General features: G+C 40.7%; 1 protein-coding gene across 7 annotated transcripts in view; it reads left to right on the top strand.

The window, feature by feature from the left end:
- Positions 1-3,362: 3,362 nt before the first annotated feature.
- The window catches only part of LOC132912629 (ankyrin repeat domain-containing protein 50-like), a 216,429-nt gene continuing 200,404 nt past the window's right edge, over positions 3,363-19,387 (top strand). For all 7 annotated transcript variants that reach the window (XM_060970267.1, XM_060970276.1, XM_060970212.1 and 4 more), the window contains exon 1: positions 3,363-4,019. The gene's annotated coding sequence lies outside the window, so the exon portion shown is untranslated. The remainder of the gene's footprint in view (positions 4,020-19,387) is intronic.

Consider the following 19,387-nt stretch of genomic DNA (forward strand, 5'->3'; position numbering starts at 1 on the left):
AAGAATGTAAACAAGATTAGGGGAAGGATACGTGAAAGAAGCGAAGCTGCGTGACTAATCCACCGCGCGGTGAAGATAAAAGTGGTCGTAACAATAAAGAGTAGTAACACCGGTTGCAAATAGCAAATGGTCGAGGTGATAATAGGAAACCGAGAACCGGCTGTGCCTGGTGATAATGTCGAAAATGAAAAAAAGCTAAAAATAACGAATCGACAAACTAATTAGAAGAAACGATAATTGGAACGATAATTGAAACATCCAACATCGATTATCGCGCTAATGATTATCCGCTGTTGAGATATAGATTTAATAAAAAATCGAAAATTCTAGACACAAAGGCAGAAGAAGAAAGGAAGCGATATAAGAACGATAGAAAATAATATAAAAATTACAATAGATAAAAAATCGCTCAATAGCAGACGATAGAGTGCAGAACTTTTCTCGTCTCTATCATTTTCGTTAGAACTTTGTACATTTTACAATTCTGCGTGTCAACTGAATTACAAAACTTCTGGCGTAACAAGTTCAAAAGTTCGTGAAACTCGCGAAAGATAATTCGCGTTGGAAAAATAAATTTGTCAAACGTTAACGAGACAATCTCTGTTCAATAATGGCTGGCATTTCACCGTGCCATCGCGAAGACCCGAGAAGATCGGAACAGGGCAAGTCTTGTCCTTAGTTATCGCCAGGCTCACTGTCGAACTGGTTTCACGCAGTTTCAGGCAGTATAATTACACCACACATCCCAGGTGGTCTTAATAAATGAATACCGTAATAAATGGCCGCGTGTGTCTCGCCTAGCAAGAAGAGAAGGTCCCGTATCGAAGGTGTACTGTTTTTTATTCTCTCTTTTTCCCAACGTTGCTAAAAAAGGATGGAATGCTCCGATAATTGCACAATATCATTTTTATCCCTACTGGGTCCGAGAAACGTAGTGTTATACTCTATCGTTTATGCGTGCCGGATTAACCGACCGCTTTATGCGATCGCGCAGGATTTACTGTTAAACGATCGCTATATTTTCCACCGCGTAAACATTCACTTTTTATTCGCTGCGCTCCTACGATCGCATTGCGGCTTCCGGTAGAACGTGCCTCGAATATATTATTGAGAACGGAGAACGATTAATTCGATGCGACGGCAGATCATTTGCCAGAAGTAGAATCCTACCGAGGCTCGCGTTTTTGCATGAATAGTGGAAAAAGGAAAGATCGAAATGTACAATTCTACGTTTTCCTTTTTAGTTTTTATAAACGCGGATAATCAATATGAATGTAAAAATGTTGAAATTCTGTTATAATTATTCTTTGATACGGATGAGTATTAGCGAGTGAAAGAGGAAGGGTCGAAGAGGCAATTCTTCCTTTTTCCTTCTTTTTTTTTTATAAACACGTGTAATCAGTACGATCGTGAAGTTCTAGATCAGTATGAAACTACGTACGATTTATTCGATCTTGTTTTGTAGGGCAGCGAAAGAAGGGCGGATTAAATTCTAGAATTTGACTTGCGCCTCTTACGGCAGACACGATACTCTGTCGAACTCTGTTGTCGAGCCAAATGAACTCTATTGTTTGGTCGACGGAAGCAGATTTTGCCGAAGGTATGGATTTCACGAGATTTGTAAAACAAGAAGGAACAAACGCGTAAAATTTTACTTCTTTTTTAGATACGCGTAATCGTTGTTAAAATTCTAAATGAATATAACAGAAGGATATTTCCTTGAGAAAATAGAATTTTTATAAGGACGTTGTTTCTATCTATAGAGTGGTATAAAATGGTAGAATTTTGAAGAGGTACTCGCTTAAATAAATTATTTATCAGAATGAAAAGGAAGCTGCGCGTGACTTTAGGTAAAATAATAACATTTTTAGTACGTTTGATTTACTATCTAAATTAAGTTATAAGAAGATAAAATTGGAGTGAAAAATGAACATGGAGAAGAAAATCTTCGGATTATTTCGAAGCTAGTTTCTCCGTTTGCGCACGGATTATGTCTGCCGCGCTGATTTACTTTTCGAATCCGTGTTACAATATTTACGCAGGTTTGTTAGGTGTGTAAATAAAAGAAACTTCGTTACGAAGGAATCGTAGAACTATGGTGTAGAAGAACGTGTTCCTGGCCTTTTTTTCAAGTAAAACTAGGTTAATTGAGGAGAATAATTGAATTTAGTCCGGCAAAAGACCGAAAGGATCGCGCGATAACTAAATTTTTCTACCTCCATCGAATAGTCGTTCCATAAACTGTTTACGAGTGCAATCAAACAACTGCAGCTTCTCTAAATCAATTTTCCATCCATGCATCGCTCTTCATCTTTACCACATCTCGGAGAGAGAGAAAGAAAAACAGTTCCTACCTCGCAAAAAATATTTTCTCCTCCTGCAATAAAGAAGAATATCTATTAAAAATAAATGAAAGTCGCACACCTAATCGAATGTCACTCGACTAGGCAAACGGATTAACCTTTAACTTTTAAACTATAAATTACGATCTCCAGTGAAGTCACCTTGACCCTTCGCTAAAAAAAGAATCTGCGAAAGTTCATCATATTCTACATGGGCTCTATTATATAAGATAAAACAATAGAAAAAGCAGAATCCCTTGCATATTGCGACCAGTCATTCTCCGGGTCGAAAGTGGCAGGATCGACATTCGCAGCTCTTTCAGCGCAGCCTACATTTGCATAGTCGCTGGTCTCGCGAGAGGGTGAATCCTTGGCGCAGTTTACGTCACTGACGTCGGATTCGTCGCGAGAGACTCGGTCGGCTAATCCTCGGTCAGGCTTTACCCTCTTTAAAGCGCGTAGATTCCAAGGGGGAGCCCTGTGCTTTCAATACCTTTCGCCATGGTATTTATTCCTCTTCCCTAGAAAACTCGAGAAAAAGCTGGAGAAACGACGAAAACACGCGTGTGCCACCGTGAACATAACGACCCAGTTTATGACTCGAATTCAACCGCGTGAAAGAAAGGAACGGTGCAACTTGAACGACGTAGGTAAGAGCGAGATGGATAACGAAAGAGAGGAACAACGTAGGGGAATCGTTAGCGAACAAGGACGTTGTGGATGGATCAGGGTTGCGAGCGACAGGAATAGAAATAGGGAAAGGACGCGGAAGGAACGAGGATAAAACGACAGAATGAGTAGGAGGGAGAAGGTTTTGAAGCAGAACACCCGTAGGACAGCTGAGACCCCGGGATGAAGGTAGGAAAGGGTCGAACGGGAAGCTGGTGGTAGGGGGAGCGGCGTGATAGGGGAAGAGTCCTACATGGTTCAAACGGTGAAGGAAAGAGGAGAGCGCGAGTGGTGGGGATAGGTTGGTAGAAGCAGCGGGGGGCGGTCGGTGGTGGGGGCAATAAACACGCCGGCGCCTCAGTATCGTCGCGTCCATCGAGGGAGTCGGTTCGCGACGAGTACGGTTTCTCCTCTTGATACGGAACAAAAGCTCGACCGGGGTCGTTTGCGATTCTCTACGACGAAAATTCGGTTCGGTTCGCGGCAAGGTCACTCGTTGTATAATCCGTCTTTCGCATCGTTGGACGCGTAATTATTCGTTCGTACAGTCATGATAATACCGCGTTCCTTCGACGACGAGGGCTAGCCTTGCCCTTGAAACGCCAGCCGGAGTTTCGAGTGGCCGACACAGCGTAACGCGCACGACGACGTTCCACCAGCTGTGCGCCGGAATCGCGGCCCGCGTGTGTGTTGTGTTCGACGTTTTTCTCTTGTTTCTTTCTCTCTATTCGTGCTAGTCCCCCTCTTATTTCCTATCGTTCGCCGTTCTCCGTGATTATCGTGACAAAGGAAGATCCCGTCGAAAATATAGTCTTGTGTTCCTTCCTTCCTTTCTTCCTTCTATGCGTTTATCCTTGTTGGGTTTTGTTTTGGTGTTTATTGGTGAGAATCTACCGGGACGATAGGAACAAAGGGACGGAGCGAACGGCTGTGAAAGAGCAACGCAGACGGACAGAGTGTGAGAGAGACATCGTGGTGTATCGATTGAGAGTGGAGCTTGCAGTTGACGTAAGTCGATGAATTTTGTCCTTTGCGAGTAATGATCCAAGTGATGACGTACGCCTACGTCTACGTCTATGTATACGTGTTTGTATGTAGCCGTACGTATTTACGTGTGTTACGACGCGTCTTTCCTCGGAAGCGTATTATATTTTACGTAAGTCACGTAGCTCTACGCGCGCGGTGAACTGGTTTTCTTCTCTCTCTTGTCCTGCCGTGTTTCGAGAGCTTGAAATAGTCCGACGCCAGAGAGAAGTTCACTGCCTCCGCTCGATTGTGTCATTGAGGTTAGACGACGCGACGATGCGATTTCTTCGCGATCCGTGAGACGCGCGCGATTGTCTCGAACAAGTCTCGACTGGGCAGCCGTCGTGCGTCTCTATGGCTCTCTGTGTGCGTGGGATTTAAGAGTTCGCGTCAAAAACGATGGTTGTCAATTTTTTTCTGTTTTTTGTTCTTTTGAGATTAAACCGATACTGAAAGATACTTTTGTTCAGCGGATATTCAATTTTCTCCACTAACGAAGTATCGAATATATCGTGTAATCTTTGTCATTGTCATGGATGTTATTTATGATATCACAGATTTGATACTATAAAAATGGAAACCTGATAGAAAAACGCTTGATTGGAAACTAAGGTTATGAATAGATACTATTCGTAGCCACCGTATGTATGTATATGCAAGGAAATATGAAATTGTCGATCTCGTAACTACCGTTGGTATTTTTTACGCAAAATATTTCTAAATTTTACCGATTTGAGACGAGTATTCTTTATGGAAGAGTGATTAAAAGTTTCGGTAGTAAAAGGAATCGAATGAAAAAGACACTTTTTCGCGCGGAGTTATTAAAGCCTCCATTAAAAGGGGTAAACTTTCGACAAATTTTCGAAAGTTTAATGGAAACTCACTGGGAACATGGTAGCCGTTTGTGAAGAAGTTGAATGGAGTGTTATGTGAATAGACCATCTGGTCGGAGGAAAACGTGCGGGTTTCGTATATCCGACGCGGAGACAGCATTTTGAAAGCCATATTAATTTCTTGTCCGGACACCATTCTTTTTTCGCAACCTATTCGCTATTCCTCCATTGTATCCAAATCGAAATTGCTCAAAAATTTTATAACCATTTGTTAGTCGATACGGTACGACGACGGGAAGTGTAATGAAAAAAACATGAGAATATATATTCTTTCAGGAACACCTACCCGTACACAATGGTTGAAATCACGTGAGAAAACACTCGAGTACTTGTATCACAATCACATAAGCGTTATAAAGAAAGTATGAAAATAATTAAAAGACTGATAACGTAACGAGAACTTGTCATCTTTCTTTTGTTGTTACGTATTCTTTTAATAACTATTTATTTTTTAAATTATCACACGTTTTAATAACAAGAAACTAGAATTCAATATGGTGGAATCGATATTGTTGACGACTAACCTTAATTTCTTTTGCGAATACATGCCGTGGAAAGTCATAGAAAGTTCACACTTCTATTTACGATGAAGACAATCCGCGTTGATTTCTTTGAAGCAACGATAACAGTAAATTCGGAGAAGACGTTACGATATTGTTTACGCGAATTACTTGGTCGATAATAGTTTGAGAAAAAAACGGTTGAAAGTCGCCGGCCACCGGTCGTTGGCGTCTTTTGCACGTATAATCGATCTCTCGTTTCGTGCAACCATTCGATTCGACGCGACGTTCAATCGTAGTTCAAATTTATCGTCAAGTAATTAGCCGTTAGCCGTAGAACCGGATACGTTTCCCGTTTTAATTCGATTCGCTGTCCTTATCTTAAGCGTTCGAATTACATTATATTTGTTACAAGTACATAAATAAGTACACGCGTCTGAAGTAGTGTATATCGACGATCGGAAACCGTTGACCTTAACGGCGATTAAACGCGATCGGAACGTAAAGCATTTTAATTAACATTTTCTTCCGTGAACGACCGATCCTTTCGCAATGGGATGCTTTTACGGGTGTGTTTCATTCGAACAAAAGGATTTACGAAGTGGTCTTCGCTAAATTGGTTCGTACATAACCTTATTTTATATGATGTATCGTGACTAACGGTAGTTTATAAAACTTGCAATATTTTACAACGTTGTAACTTTATCTGGCTGCGTTTTATGTACGTTTAACACTTTAATGCTCGGATTATTAACAAAAGATTATATAGTCGTATAATATAATAATAATAGTGAATCATACACTGGCTCGTTTGAATACATACCATAGAAACACTTTTGCGTATATGCACATATATTGTATGCGTTACATAAAATATTTTGAAATTTCATTAATACTGTAATGAAATACGATTGTCATGATTAAATTGACAACATTTGGAACCAACGAACAATATTATTTGAATATAATGTAATAAACATGGATCGATTAAGATATTCATGATTACAAATCTCCTTCAAAATGGATACATTTAGTATGTAACATATGTACATATCGTACGAAGCATTAAGAGGTTAAGTCTGTCATAAACGTTCGGAACAGTCAATTACTTCTATGTAATTACCAACAAATTGCATCTAGAATTATCGTCTATCGACGATCGATACCGACGAAAATCGATTTATCGTGTAAGCGTAGGTTACCGGAACGTTTTACGTAACCTAATCTCTAATACTCTGTTTAAAGAAAGGAATATTTAAATGTTATTTCTATTACGTATACCGTATAACCTTAGATATTTTTTATTCGTCTTGTTCGTTCGACACTAACCTACGTTACGCTTCTTTTCCCATTAAATTAAATCAACCTGTGAGTCAACGTCGTGACATCATCTTGCGTAACGTATTCTTCATCGACATGCGCTTAAATTTAAATGACAGATCGATTGCGTCGTTCATTATCCAAGAACAGTTACATGGAATAGTGGAACGAATTAAAACGAATCAAGCTATATAAAAGGAAAATTGCAGTTCCCCGTTTACTAACTTAACGTTAACGTTGAAAATGAACCATTCGAAGGCGTGCTACAATGGTGTACATTAAGATTGCCCGTATACTAACGTCGTTAATTAGTCGTTAACCACAATCATTCCGCTAATTATTCTCATACAAATACTAGATAATGGCGGGGTATAATAATATATACAGAGTGCTGCGCAATTACAGCTACTAACTTTAATTAGCTGGCAGAATGCGCTTACTCGATTATAACTGAAATCGTTTTTTCACACGACTTTTCCTCTTCGATTGTTCTACGTCTATATAGAAAGTATAAATAATGGCAAATAAAAAAAAAAAAATGTACGGGGTGTTCGCTTTATCGTTGCGCATAATTTTTCAGACGTTTACCAATGCCATACAAACAATTATTAATCAATATTTATCTCTGTTGAATGGATAACGAATGATACACGTTACTAAAATATTCCGTACGAATATTGTACACAGTTCTATACTCGAAAATATTTTAAATTCAATATAGAGAATTTTTAAAATGCTTTCCTCGTCGATACGGATGATATTTTTTTACCGTATCGTTGCAAATAATCGAAGAATGATATTCATGGCATAATTAAATATCGACAGCTTCGATCCTTCTCCAAACGTTAATTTCATAAAAATATCAATTCTCGAATGTATAAAAATTCGACGCTCGAACGTTCACATTTCCGAACGATTAATTTCCCCACTGTCCACCGTTCTCCCTCAAACTCTGCAATTGCCGCTTGTTCAATTAAATCTCCGATACCACAATTATCGGCTCGTTGGCCGCTTTCAGTAGCAAAACAGCAGGAAAATGCCCTCGTCCTTAATGGCATATCGTTAAATTTTCCTACAAAATTTGCAAGTGGAATACCTTCTCGCCTTCGTGTATTATACCCGCATAGAGACAGGACACGTCGAGACGTTACGTAACCTTCTGTGGAAATACTTGAGGAAACTTAGCAGTCACCGCGTATAGCGTTTCCGGAAAATGTGGTCCGGTCGCAAATGAAGTTGCGCCACTTGGAATAGTTGGACAAAACTCTCGGGTGTGTACCAAGATTGACCCATACCCCAAGGGGTGTTGGCAAAGCCTGTAAGACAGGTAGTGACGTCATCCAGCCAGCTGCTTCTCGCTTTTCTCTCTTACCTTGAAGCTTCTTTCCGTGTGTGTTTTTTCTAGTCGTTCTGAATCGGCTAAATGGTCCCAGAAATCTTCCACTCTGTTATTTTTACGAATGCCAGAAGGACTGCCGAAGGATAAAGGTAAAGTCTGTGAAACGCTATTTTGTTTGGTTTTAAGGGTAGAATGTAAGGGGAGAATTTAATATTTAGACTTATTAGAGGATAAGTCAAATAGGATAGGTTGGTTAGTCTTGGTTCGAATACATTTTCTTGAAACCATATGTTCTTTTTCATAGTACGTGGTACGTCTATTACATCGATATCGTACGTCACAACGTTATAACGTAACTTAACGTTGTTTCGAATTTACTATAATCGATGGAGGAAGATCGCGAATTCGTATCTTCGATTATTTTCCCTTACTCGTTTTTATTTGCACAAGTAGATTTTTAATTTTCTTTCAAAACTACGTAAAATACTAGCCAGTAAAATACTCGTTTAAGGACAGGATACGAATATTAAATAAGAGAGAACCGGTGTATATTTCTGGTATTAAAATGAACGACAGGAATTTAAACGCGTGCATACACGGAGCGAGAATATAACTAAAAAAGTGATTCGAAGAAGATGGAGCTGGTGGAAGTCATCGGAGAAAATCGCAGCGCAGATTAGCCGGACACTTTCCTCGAATTAACCAGCCCTCGGTTTCGCTTGGAACGAGCAAGGACGTTCCGTGCAATTTCTCTCGGCGGACATACACGCGCATCCAGGTGTTCCAATTCGCCCATGCAAATATATTCCCCTGTCCCCCGGGCCTCCCCCTCTATTTATCTCGTTTACCCGGCCGCTTCTCTCCCGACGGTGTCCCGAACTCGTCGTGACACGGTGTAAATGGAAGGATCGCGTTGTCGTTTCCGGGGAACGTGGCCGTCTCCTCCTGGAATTCCCTCGAAGGGAACCCTTGTAACCTCTGCAACAGATCCTATACTCGTTCCGCGGAGATTCGAGGCAACGTGCGAGACGTTTCGGCCTCGTTCAGCCGTTTGCTTTTTTTCTCCAACGGCTTTTTCCTATAAATATGGATCGTAGTAACGCGGATGAGCGTACGTAGTTTGTTTTGGGATTAAGAAGATTATTTTCCTTGTCGTTCGTAACCCTGCTGCGTTCTTTACATCGTTTTTTACTTAATCGTGTTTTTCCAGCGCTGAGAAATTTCTTGGGTTTAAGAAAAACACGAAAGAGTCGTCGTTAATATGGATAGGGCGTTTCGTTGCAAATTTCGCGGCCGAGTCTTTCTTTTCGTCGAAACGAGAGTAAAACTGGCCTAGAAACTTGTAGCAGATCCAAGGATATCGACGATCTTGTCGAGGTAGAGGTAAATTAACGCGATCTTTGAATCTTGGCGAGTCTTTCGCGACGAAACAGGACGAATAAAACCAGTCGGAAGAATCTAGCGAAAACGCGACTATTTTTCTTGTTGTTAAAATTCCTTGCTTTCGTGTTCATGACATCGTGCGTAACAGAACACGTATTATATCTTCCGCCTTTTCTGTTCGATCAATTTTCATTCTTTCACGCTCCATTCTTATTATCAATTCGATATTCGACTCTTAAATTATCGTTTGCTTGCCAACCGTGATAAGTTTCGTTCGTATTAGCTTCTTCTCTCTTTCAAATCCAGTTCCGTCCCCCACTTAGGGAGCGAAACGTGTACAGGGTATCTCGTAGCAGGTGATGATTCCTCGTTGAAAAATGAGGAAATGTAGGGTTGAGTGGATGTGGTAAGGATCGAGGAAGGAATCGTGGAATGGTAACCTTCGAGGATCGGATGCTCGAGCGGTGACGTGGCTGCTTTGACCCGTAGAAAAGGAATTTTCTGCCGCGGTTGCGTTTATTTTTTCCTCGGTATATCCCGAAGCATTAAACTGACGTTTATAACGCTAATAATGTGTGTTACTTCTTCCTATCTCTCTTTCTCTCTCTCTCTCTTTCTTTCCTTATTCCTCTGGCATAAAAAGGACTTGTCACATTTACAAATTTATCTCGTACGATTCGCCGATCGGTCATTGTAAGTCCATCAAAATGACTGGCTTGCGGTCATTATAAATATACCAGCTCCTCTGACAAATTACTGTAATTTTGAGTTTTATCGAAATAGGAATATAATTATATTAATCGGTTTGCTAGAAGAAGCGATAGAATAAAGAAAATCACATCTTTCAAGGATAAATGGATAATAGTTTGGAATAGAAAGTCCAAAGTTATCGATTATTCATTCAATAGCGAACACATTTTGCCTTTTACAATTCATTGCTTGTTACGTCGCGCGAGATGGTCCGTGCGACGTCCCTCCTAGCTTGGTCGCCCAGGCCTACACGTCGTTACACTTACCCGCAATAAACCCAAGGAACCGCCATAAACCGAATTTTTTATCTTAATCTCTATTCATATAAGTATTTTCGGTTTATGGATGGTCATTAAAACAGTCCTTAGGTTTATTGTCTTACTTATTACGGGGAAAGCGGATGTTTGCCTAGCGAAATAGCAGATATTTCTCATGAACAAGGACACCTATGAGCCACATCTGCACGAGATCTTCTCCTCGCATTTTATTTATTAACATTGGCTATAACCAATGGGCATCGCGGATCGTTACCCTCGCTTTTCTACCGAAAAGTGTGAACAACAAATCCGCGTTCTTAGCTCAAGACACACCCACACCGAGCTTTCCTCCTTAATAGCACGAGACGGGTCTATTACTGTTCTACAAATCTTCGGGCAGTCGAGTCAACTACCGTTCTTCTAAACTTGCAGTAGTCAAATACTGTTCTTCCAATCTTTGTGTCGTCAAGTCTTAACCTTATAACAGTCATCTACTGTTCTTCTAAACTTTGAGTACTCAAATATTGTTCTTTAAATCTTTGCGAAGTCAGTCAACTCCTGATCCAATAACAGGATATCGCCATCGCTACAATCTACGCGACATCGAGCGAATATTATAAATTTAAACGACGCCACATCAAGCGTTGCAAGTTATTGCAAATATATATATTATAGAACTGTAGACTACGGTTTTATTACACAACAAACACCCCTATTATCCCACAAGAAATAAGGGTCATAAAAGATATAACTTAGAAAAAACGAAGCTGGCACCCCGCTGGGGGTAGCCACCCACATGCTATGTTTATTTTTATTTATTTTTTTTTTAACAATAAGATATAGCACTTTACCAAATGTCCATAAGGACAAATTGTAAAAAACCAAAATAAAATAAAAAAAAAGAAATAAGGATGGTGGTGTCGATTGTTATAATCGTAATGGGAATTTACGACTCCCGTTGACGCGTTTCAACGCGATCGCGTTTCCCTGCGACTGGACGAAGATACACTGCTTCTTAACATGGTGCTGATAGTTTCTGGATTTTTAGGTTCTCCGATCAGATATTGCTCGTATGCATCGATTATCGTTTAAAAGGGATCGAAACAAGCGTCTACTTTGAATTGCGACACTGTCGCAAAATAGCGTAATTTTATCGAAAAATTAGGATAGTGCCACCAAGTTAATTGTCAAATTTGATATAACGTCAAATTATCGTTTAACAATTATCGAATTTGATAATTGTCAGGTGATGATCTCTTTTAGCAAGTTAGGGTATTCGTTTATCGGAACGAGCCTATAGAAAATCGTGGTAAATTGTAAAATTACTTGAGAAGGCGCCGCTATGGCGGAAAATTTACGAGCGAACGGAAAAAAGGCCCGGAATATATAACGATACCGATAACTCTATTTCACGAATTTCAGCTGCAGCACTGTAAAAATGAAAAACTGATACACAGTGCTACATTTCATTGGTGGACAGTTTCTCGTTAATTGCGTTAACTTAATCTTTACGCGGGTTCAGTAAATATGAGTTACCGTTTCCATTGGAAATTTTCACGTTTCCAATATTTTTGATAAATGCGACAGCTACTCTATCTCTGGATAAAATTCAAGCGTTAAACGTGTTTGCTAAATCGAGGCAGGGTGATTTATAAAAGTTGCCCATACGTGACACTGAATTACAGAAACATTCGCGAATTTAAACGATTAATAAATTCTTTGACGATACGAACCTTCCAACGTTTATATTTAATAGTATAGTAATATACGATGTAACAATGATGTTTTCGATTGATGTACCGCTAATGAACAACAATACGAATTGATATCTTGTTCGATACATCGTTCATCGAAAAATAACAATTTCACGTAATACGAAAGTGAAAGTATAAATCGAAGTCCTAGCGAAATATCGTTTATTAAAGAATAATAATTCAACAGGATACACGCGTGAAAATTGAAACAAATTGTCCAAATTCACACGTTATCAACTCGATCGATTTCAACCCAAAATTACTATACTAAAATAAAGTATAATGATGTTATTTACTGTTACTTAATTAATTGTATAATTATTTTTTAATACAATTACCACTTTTCTTTTTCATCTTTTTCTTACAATTCACGCGCGTACGACCGTAAAAAATTGCAATGTGCATTTACTACGTGTAAAGAAATTCGGTTGGAAAAGCTGCGATCGAGTGCACGTGTACTCGATTATGGAACTCGAAGCTCGGGTCATCGATTTGCCTCATATTTTTTGCGTGTGCGATATTGTGCTGAACACGAATTTCGTGAGAAGATCGTATTCGAAGTTTTGTATTTCCCACATACTGCACACGAGCAATTTACTCCATTCGTTGATTCGGGACATTATTGTACATAGGTCGGAACGGGTGAACAAAATTTTAGATCGATGGAAACCACTCTTTCAGCTGCTCCATTGTTGATTTTATATTGCAGATTGATTTTACAATTTTTCGCTTCAATGTGCTGCGCTTCCTTTCCTCTCTAAATATATTTCTACCGTACAGTCGAGCGATTATATTTCCTTTATCGTAGTTGCTTATAAATACGTTCTTTTGAAACATTTAATCGAATGTCAGATAAAACTCGTCGATTTTATCATCGCACGTCAGATAAAATCGATGAATTTTATCTGTAAGTTAATTGCGAAATTTGAAAAAAATCTGTGAAAACGTTGGAGGAATTTCCATAAAAAATTTTAATGGAAATTATTCTCTTGGAATATGAAATTGCACACCGTATACACCAATCTTCATCTACATCTTTTCTCGTTAAATTCATTACTAGTCCCATCCCAATTTAATCTCTTTCGACAGCGTTTGAAGAACATGGGTGAAAAACTCGAATGGAAATCGTCCTCTCCAGTTTTTACTCAAATATAAAATTACATGGCGCGAGAGTAATTTTCACTGTAAATCCAAATTCTTTCGAAAACACTGATCGGTACATCGTGAATATTTATACAAATTCATATTTTTGAAAGACAAATAAAAATCTACAACCTATAAACAGAGACTCGTTTCACTCGCTACAATACACCGTAACAGGTGCTACATTCTCTATATTTTGTATACTTTCGTACATTATTCGCAATATTTGCGTGAATCTTTGCGCTTTGAAATTTTTTCTACTCTCGTTCCACTTAAAATCCACATTCTTGCAACTAAAGATAAGAAAGGATCAGCCTGAAGGACCATTCACCGATAAATCGAATCCGTGCAAAATAAAACTCGTCCTTCCAAGAACCAAGAACCATTTTCGAAAGGGGCGAAAGCTTTATTCTCTGGTCGGGGACGAGGCCAGACGTCGTATTGTGTCCCTCGTTGATCCGACTCGCTTCGGCCAAGAAACTCAGCTTCCTCCGAAAGGTTGCAAGCCGAAAGAACGAGCGTAACGTTCGACGTTACCGGACCATCGAACACGGCGAACGATCTTCACCGCGTTGCCAACGAGCTCCAGCAAAGTTTCGTCCCTAGGAAACTGTCTCGTCTCTGCGGCGACGATCGGCGTTTCGCGTCGTTGACCCGAGGCCGGTCGAATCTGGCCTGGCGAGGCCAGCTATACCTAACTATACCGCACGATATGCAAACAACTGCTCGCTAACATGAAGTTATTACTCGTGTACGGAGATTGCAGACGGCTGCCGCCGATTCCTCCACCACTTTCCCTCCTTCGTTCGTCGTTGTCGTACACGTTTCTGTACGATCGAGGAACGCTTCCTCTCGGCTGCTTCGAGAAGCCGCTCGTGGCTCTTGCACGATCGACGGACGGTTTCTCCCGTCCTCGTGATTTATTGCGTTGGCAACTAAGTGATTGCGGATTCTGTCAGTACCACCTAATGAGAAAATCCGCGATCACTTAGTTGCCAAGCCAATAGTAGAGTCGAAGGGTTCACGAGGATAAAAGGGGATTTTAAGGAATTTTTCGGTTTAACATTCTCTCGTATGGGTCCGTGCGCGTGCACTTCGTCGGCGGCTGGGTCGTATCGATTCGCATTTAACATTTTCTGAGTCGGACGGTAGTTGGAAGAAGTCGAGGCGCGCAGCGTGTTTTTTATTTTTCGCTGTACAACGCGTTATGTAGCAGGTATATTAAAGATTGGAAGTAAAAGTTGAAAATGACGCAGAGTAAAACGGAGAATAGAGTGGCGTTTTATTTTGATACGAGAAGAGCTACACGAGAAAAAGCAGAGTTGCGTTCATCGTATCAATTGGAGTCGATGAATCGACTAGATCACGTTAGGCTGCGATAAACGCGTAAACGTGGGACGCGAATTAGGCGTCATGGAACGATCACGATTCTTCTTTCTTCGTGATTTGATACGCTTATCGCTGTATGTGGTGAAATTTTGTTGTTTAATTTTAGAGAAAATTCTGTGGAGAAATTTATCGAACGGGACCGAAGTATGATAAATATAATATTTACGCTGTAAAAATCAGAATGGATGGTACACGAATAGATAAATAATGCAATGAGAGAAAAACGCTTCCCATCCATTTTCCAGTAAATCATTTCACGATCGAATCCCCTAAATTGCGCTATAAAATTCCATAAATTCTGTAAATGTACAAAATTTCTATGAAAAATTCCATTCCGCTGCACCTCTGGTATCCATCAAATTTTTAATTCTTTGGAACAATCACGCACGCGGAAACGACTTGGTAGAAAGAAACGCTTGAATTCCATCGAATAATACTCGATGTTAATGAATAAACAGGAGGAACGACGACGACGAAGTCGCGAAAAACGAGCGGATGGAACGAAACGCGGATCCGATAGGAATCGATGCAAGAGTTCGACGGCGTAAATCGAAAACCGTGAGAGAGGCAACGATCCCTCTCTGACCGAAGCCAAGCAGGAATGTTTTCTCTCGCATTCCACGAGTTTCGTGGATCGTCCGAACCGACGAATTTAATATTGGCACGCGCGAATATGCCAGACCCGCCGTGAAGAATATTCCTGGCCATGGGATGCTTTTTTCCGCATGAAATCGCAACCAAGGAAACCTTCTCCATTTTATCCTCGTTCGCTTGCTCCTTCCTCTATTTATTATCCTTGAACGCGTATGGTTTTTTATCTTTTATTTTCCTACAGTTTCTTTTCTTTTCTCTCTCTCTCTCTTTTTCTTTTTCGATAGAGTTTGGATTTTCTTTCATCGTACTGTTCGAACCGCGTGTTGAATCTGCTTTCTTTAGGCGTTTCATTTCGTGTCATCCACTTACCTTCTTCCGCTTCTCTGCTCTTTTCATTGCGCTTCATCGTCTCTTACAGTTCTCCTATATTTCTCTACTTTTCGTTTTACACCTCTTTACACTTTGCCTCTGTTCTTCTCGCTACAGTTTACGAACGTTTCGATCGTCGCTCCGTCTCTTGTTTTCTAATTTCCACTTGCCTTAAATACTGCACACCGGTTAAATTCAGCGAAATAAATATCGCGCGATTAACCTTGCACATTGCGCACTCGCTGTCCTTCGCGCGATCTTCGTAATTCCCACGCGTGTGTACGACACAGTTCGGTGGATGTTTGGTAGCGAACGCTTGACGAATCCCCTCGATCTGTTTTCGCGAACCGAGGCGGACCGGAATTTCAACGATTCTCTGTCATGCCAGTTTTATATACCTTTTTTCTTTTTTCGTTTACCGGCTTGTAAACCGATGGGAATTGCGCGAAGAGAACATCGTCGTGAAAATTTCATCGCAACCAATACCATTTGTTCTTGCACGCAATAAAGAGAGCCGGTGCAAATTTCACGTGTAACGTACGAACGTTCTTTGTTTCCTGTCTTCATTCTACGAGAAAAAAATCGTCTCGAAAATATCGAATATGCTGGATCGATGGCTGAGGAATTGGGAAATTTACGCGATTTTCTAAGAATATTTTATCCAACTAGCGAATGTTTTACCGAGCGATAGTCGAAGATTAATCTGGATCGACGATGGAAAGATATCGGAAATTTGTTACGAAAGGAATATTTCTTTGGCATATTTTATTTGGATATCGTATATCCAACGTATTTCCATTTATACGACAAAATATTTCTCGCATACATATTTTATTTCCGAGCGTAGTAGCATCTATCGAAGGAATATAGATTTTCACGCGTTTCACTTTGACGATCCTCCCGGTCTTTCATCATTTTCCGCGTATTTTCTACTGGAAATAAAGAACGATATTAAATTTCACAGCGCGAAATGTACTAAAACCTAAGTTCCTTCGACCGTTAGTCCCTCGAACACGACATTTCGCGTTTCTTAAAGCTGCAAACGAGGACAAGGAGACGGAAACGAGACCTGCAAGATCTTTTAGGCTTTTGCAGGCTGGTTCTCTCGGTAGGAGTATGTTCTTTTTTTTTTTTTTTTTTAGACAAGTGTCTCGACGTTTCGCCATTACAACGGACTTTAACAAAGCCCTGGAGAAACACCGACACTGACACTGACACTGACGCTAATCCGCGCTTTACAATAGCCGTCCATTTAAGAATATTTACTTTCGTATTCGAAAATTCTCGTCGTCGATCACGGATAGACGTCGGGCTGGAATATTTTACGAGCATAGAAGGTTGAAAAATTGCTTTCCTTAACAAATTTCCCTGTCCCGTCCAATTGATTTTTACTCTTGCCTGCGAGCTCGCTTTGTGCGTCTGTCATCGACGTTTCGCGGTTGACGAACGTCAGGAGCACTTCCGGCTACGATCGAGAGATCCGACGAGATATTTGTCGGGCGATTGACCTCGCAAATAGGAAAATCCATCATCCCTCTGTTCCATTCGTTCTTTCTATGAACGTAGGAGAAGCTTGGACAAGGGAAAATCTGCGGCGCTTTTGTTCCGACGGAGAACACAAGATTCGTTCGATCGTTGCTAGGGAATTTTGCGTGGCTTATGGAAGGATAATTGGTTTGCTTTAATTCCCCGGAGATTGGATTTTTCTCTTAACAACGACGCGATACGCGCAGGTACGAGCTATTATTAGGTTGTCCGAAAAGTTTCTTTCGTTTCATAAGGTGATAATAGATGAACAAGAATTTCTGTTTTATATTATTTTATTGAATTACGATTGTATCATCCATTTCGTTCTATTTCTATTATTACGTTCGTGCATAATTCGATAAACTAATATAAAACAAAAAACATTGTGCGTCTATCATTTCCTTATAAAACGAAAGAAACATTTCGGACAACTTAATGTAACGATACGCAAACTTCGTTTTTGACTATTTCAAGGGACAAGGTAGCGAAAGAGCAGCTCGACAAGTAAATTTGGAAGTTTCTATATTCGGAAACTTTGCGTACATTTCGACTAAATCAGTTAGCGACGTTAAACGCGGAGTGGCTGTTGTAACATAAAATTAAATTGTAACGAAATGAACGTTTCACTTTTTAATTTTATCAGCGACAGGACTCGTCGTAACGCAAAATATCGCCATTTGTTCGATTACACTCGCGAAAATCAGCATTGGATATCCGCAGCGATTTTCTGATATTTTCGTTGGAAACTCGTCGGACGAAGCGCAAGAACCGTATTACGCAAGACGATATCCAGAGCGAAGGATCGATGGATGGAATTAAACGAAAGCGAATAACCTCTGCTGTTAGGCCGTTAAATCAAATACCTGTTGCCTGACAAACGACCTAAAACTTGCACTTGTATCGAAATTTCCTCTCGTCCATGTCCTATGCTATTGTACATGTATAATCACCGATCCAGCGGAAAATTCGTTATCGATCACGTCGTGGAACAGTGATTTGCCTAGGCAGAATCGAGTGCCTACGATCGAAGAATCGATGATCGGCCGTCGCTATATGACATCGTCAGCGCGGCTCGATACGTCCGTCATCGAGGCGAGCATCGCAGGTTATTGACATTGAAGGAAGCGAATCGATAGCCGGAGAGCGCCTCGATGTCTAGTCACGGAAGTAGAATACTGATTGCTAGCATAAAGCCTATTGTGCCGGTGGTGCGCGGCCCGTTTAAATATAGAGTGGCAGTACTCCAAGCGGAAGAAAGACAGAGAAAGAGAGAGAGAGAGAGAGGAGGACCCAGAGTTAGTCTTCCTTTCGTTCCTGAGGAGCGAGGCGAGCAGCGACGCAGTCAAAGGTGCCTCGAGCGACGAAACCTTTTGAGAGAGACAGCGAACTATGGAGACGCGATTCCCTAGTTATCGATGACGGCCGTCTGTCCTCTCTCTCCCTCGCTCTCTTCGGTTTCTATAGCCAGAGGATCGAGAACACGATCCTGCGATTGCCTCTTCAACCGAATTTCCCTAGCTTCGCTCTCGTAACAGCAGTCGACGAGGTGACACAGCGGTCGATGATGACGTCCGGAGCAAAGTTCTGGCAGGATGACTGATATGATCGAGTGGAGCGAACGCGATCGTATTCGAATTTGGTAGTCTGGATGGGAAATCGGATTTAATTATCTGGATTCGAGGGCTCCGGCTCTACAGTCGTCGATGATGTTGCGTTTGGTTTTCGATCGAGGGCGGAATTACACGATGTAAGAGGCTGCTGCAGAACCAGGACCAACGAGTGCTGGTAGGTTAGCCGCTGCTACGTTTCCACGTGAATCGCAATGTTTGAATGGGAATTACCTGCATTTAAGTATTTGATTTGTACGAGCAATGATACGATAGAAGGGAGGAAATGCGATTGCGTTTGGTTTCCGATCAGGGGCACAGCCGAACGATGTAAAAAGCTGCAGAAAGTAGTATACTGGTGTTAGGTTGACGCGCCGACTTTCCATGTGTATTGGAATGTTCGAATTGGAATTGCGATTTAATTATCTCGATCTCATTTGAGCTTATTCGATAGGGTCCAGTGGAGGAACGCGATTGTGTTTAGTTTTTTAACGAGGGCAGAATTAGGCGACGTAGATGTTGATC

This window comes from Bombus pascuorum, chromosome 1 (assembly GCF_905332965.1).
Source record: "Bombus pascuorum chromosome 1, iyBomPasc1.1, whole genome shotgun sequence".
Taxonomy (NCBI): domain Eukaryota; kingdom Metazoa; phylum Arthropoda; class Insecta; order Hymenoptera; family Apidae; genus Bombus; species Bombus pascuorum.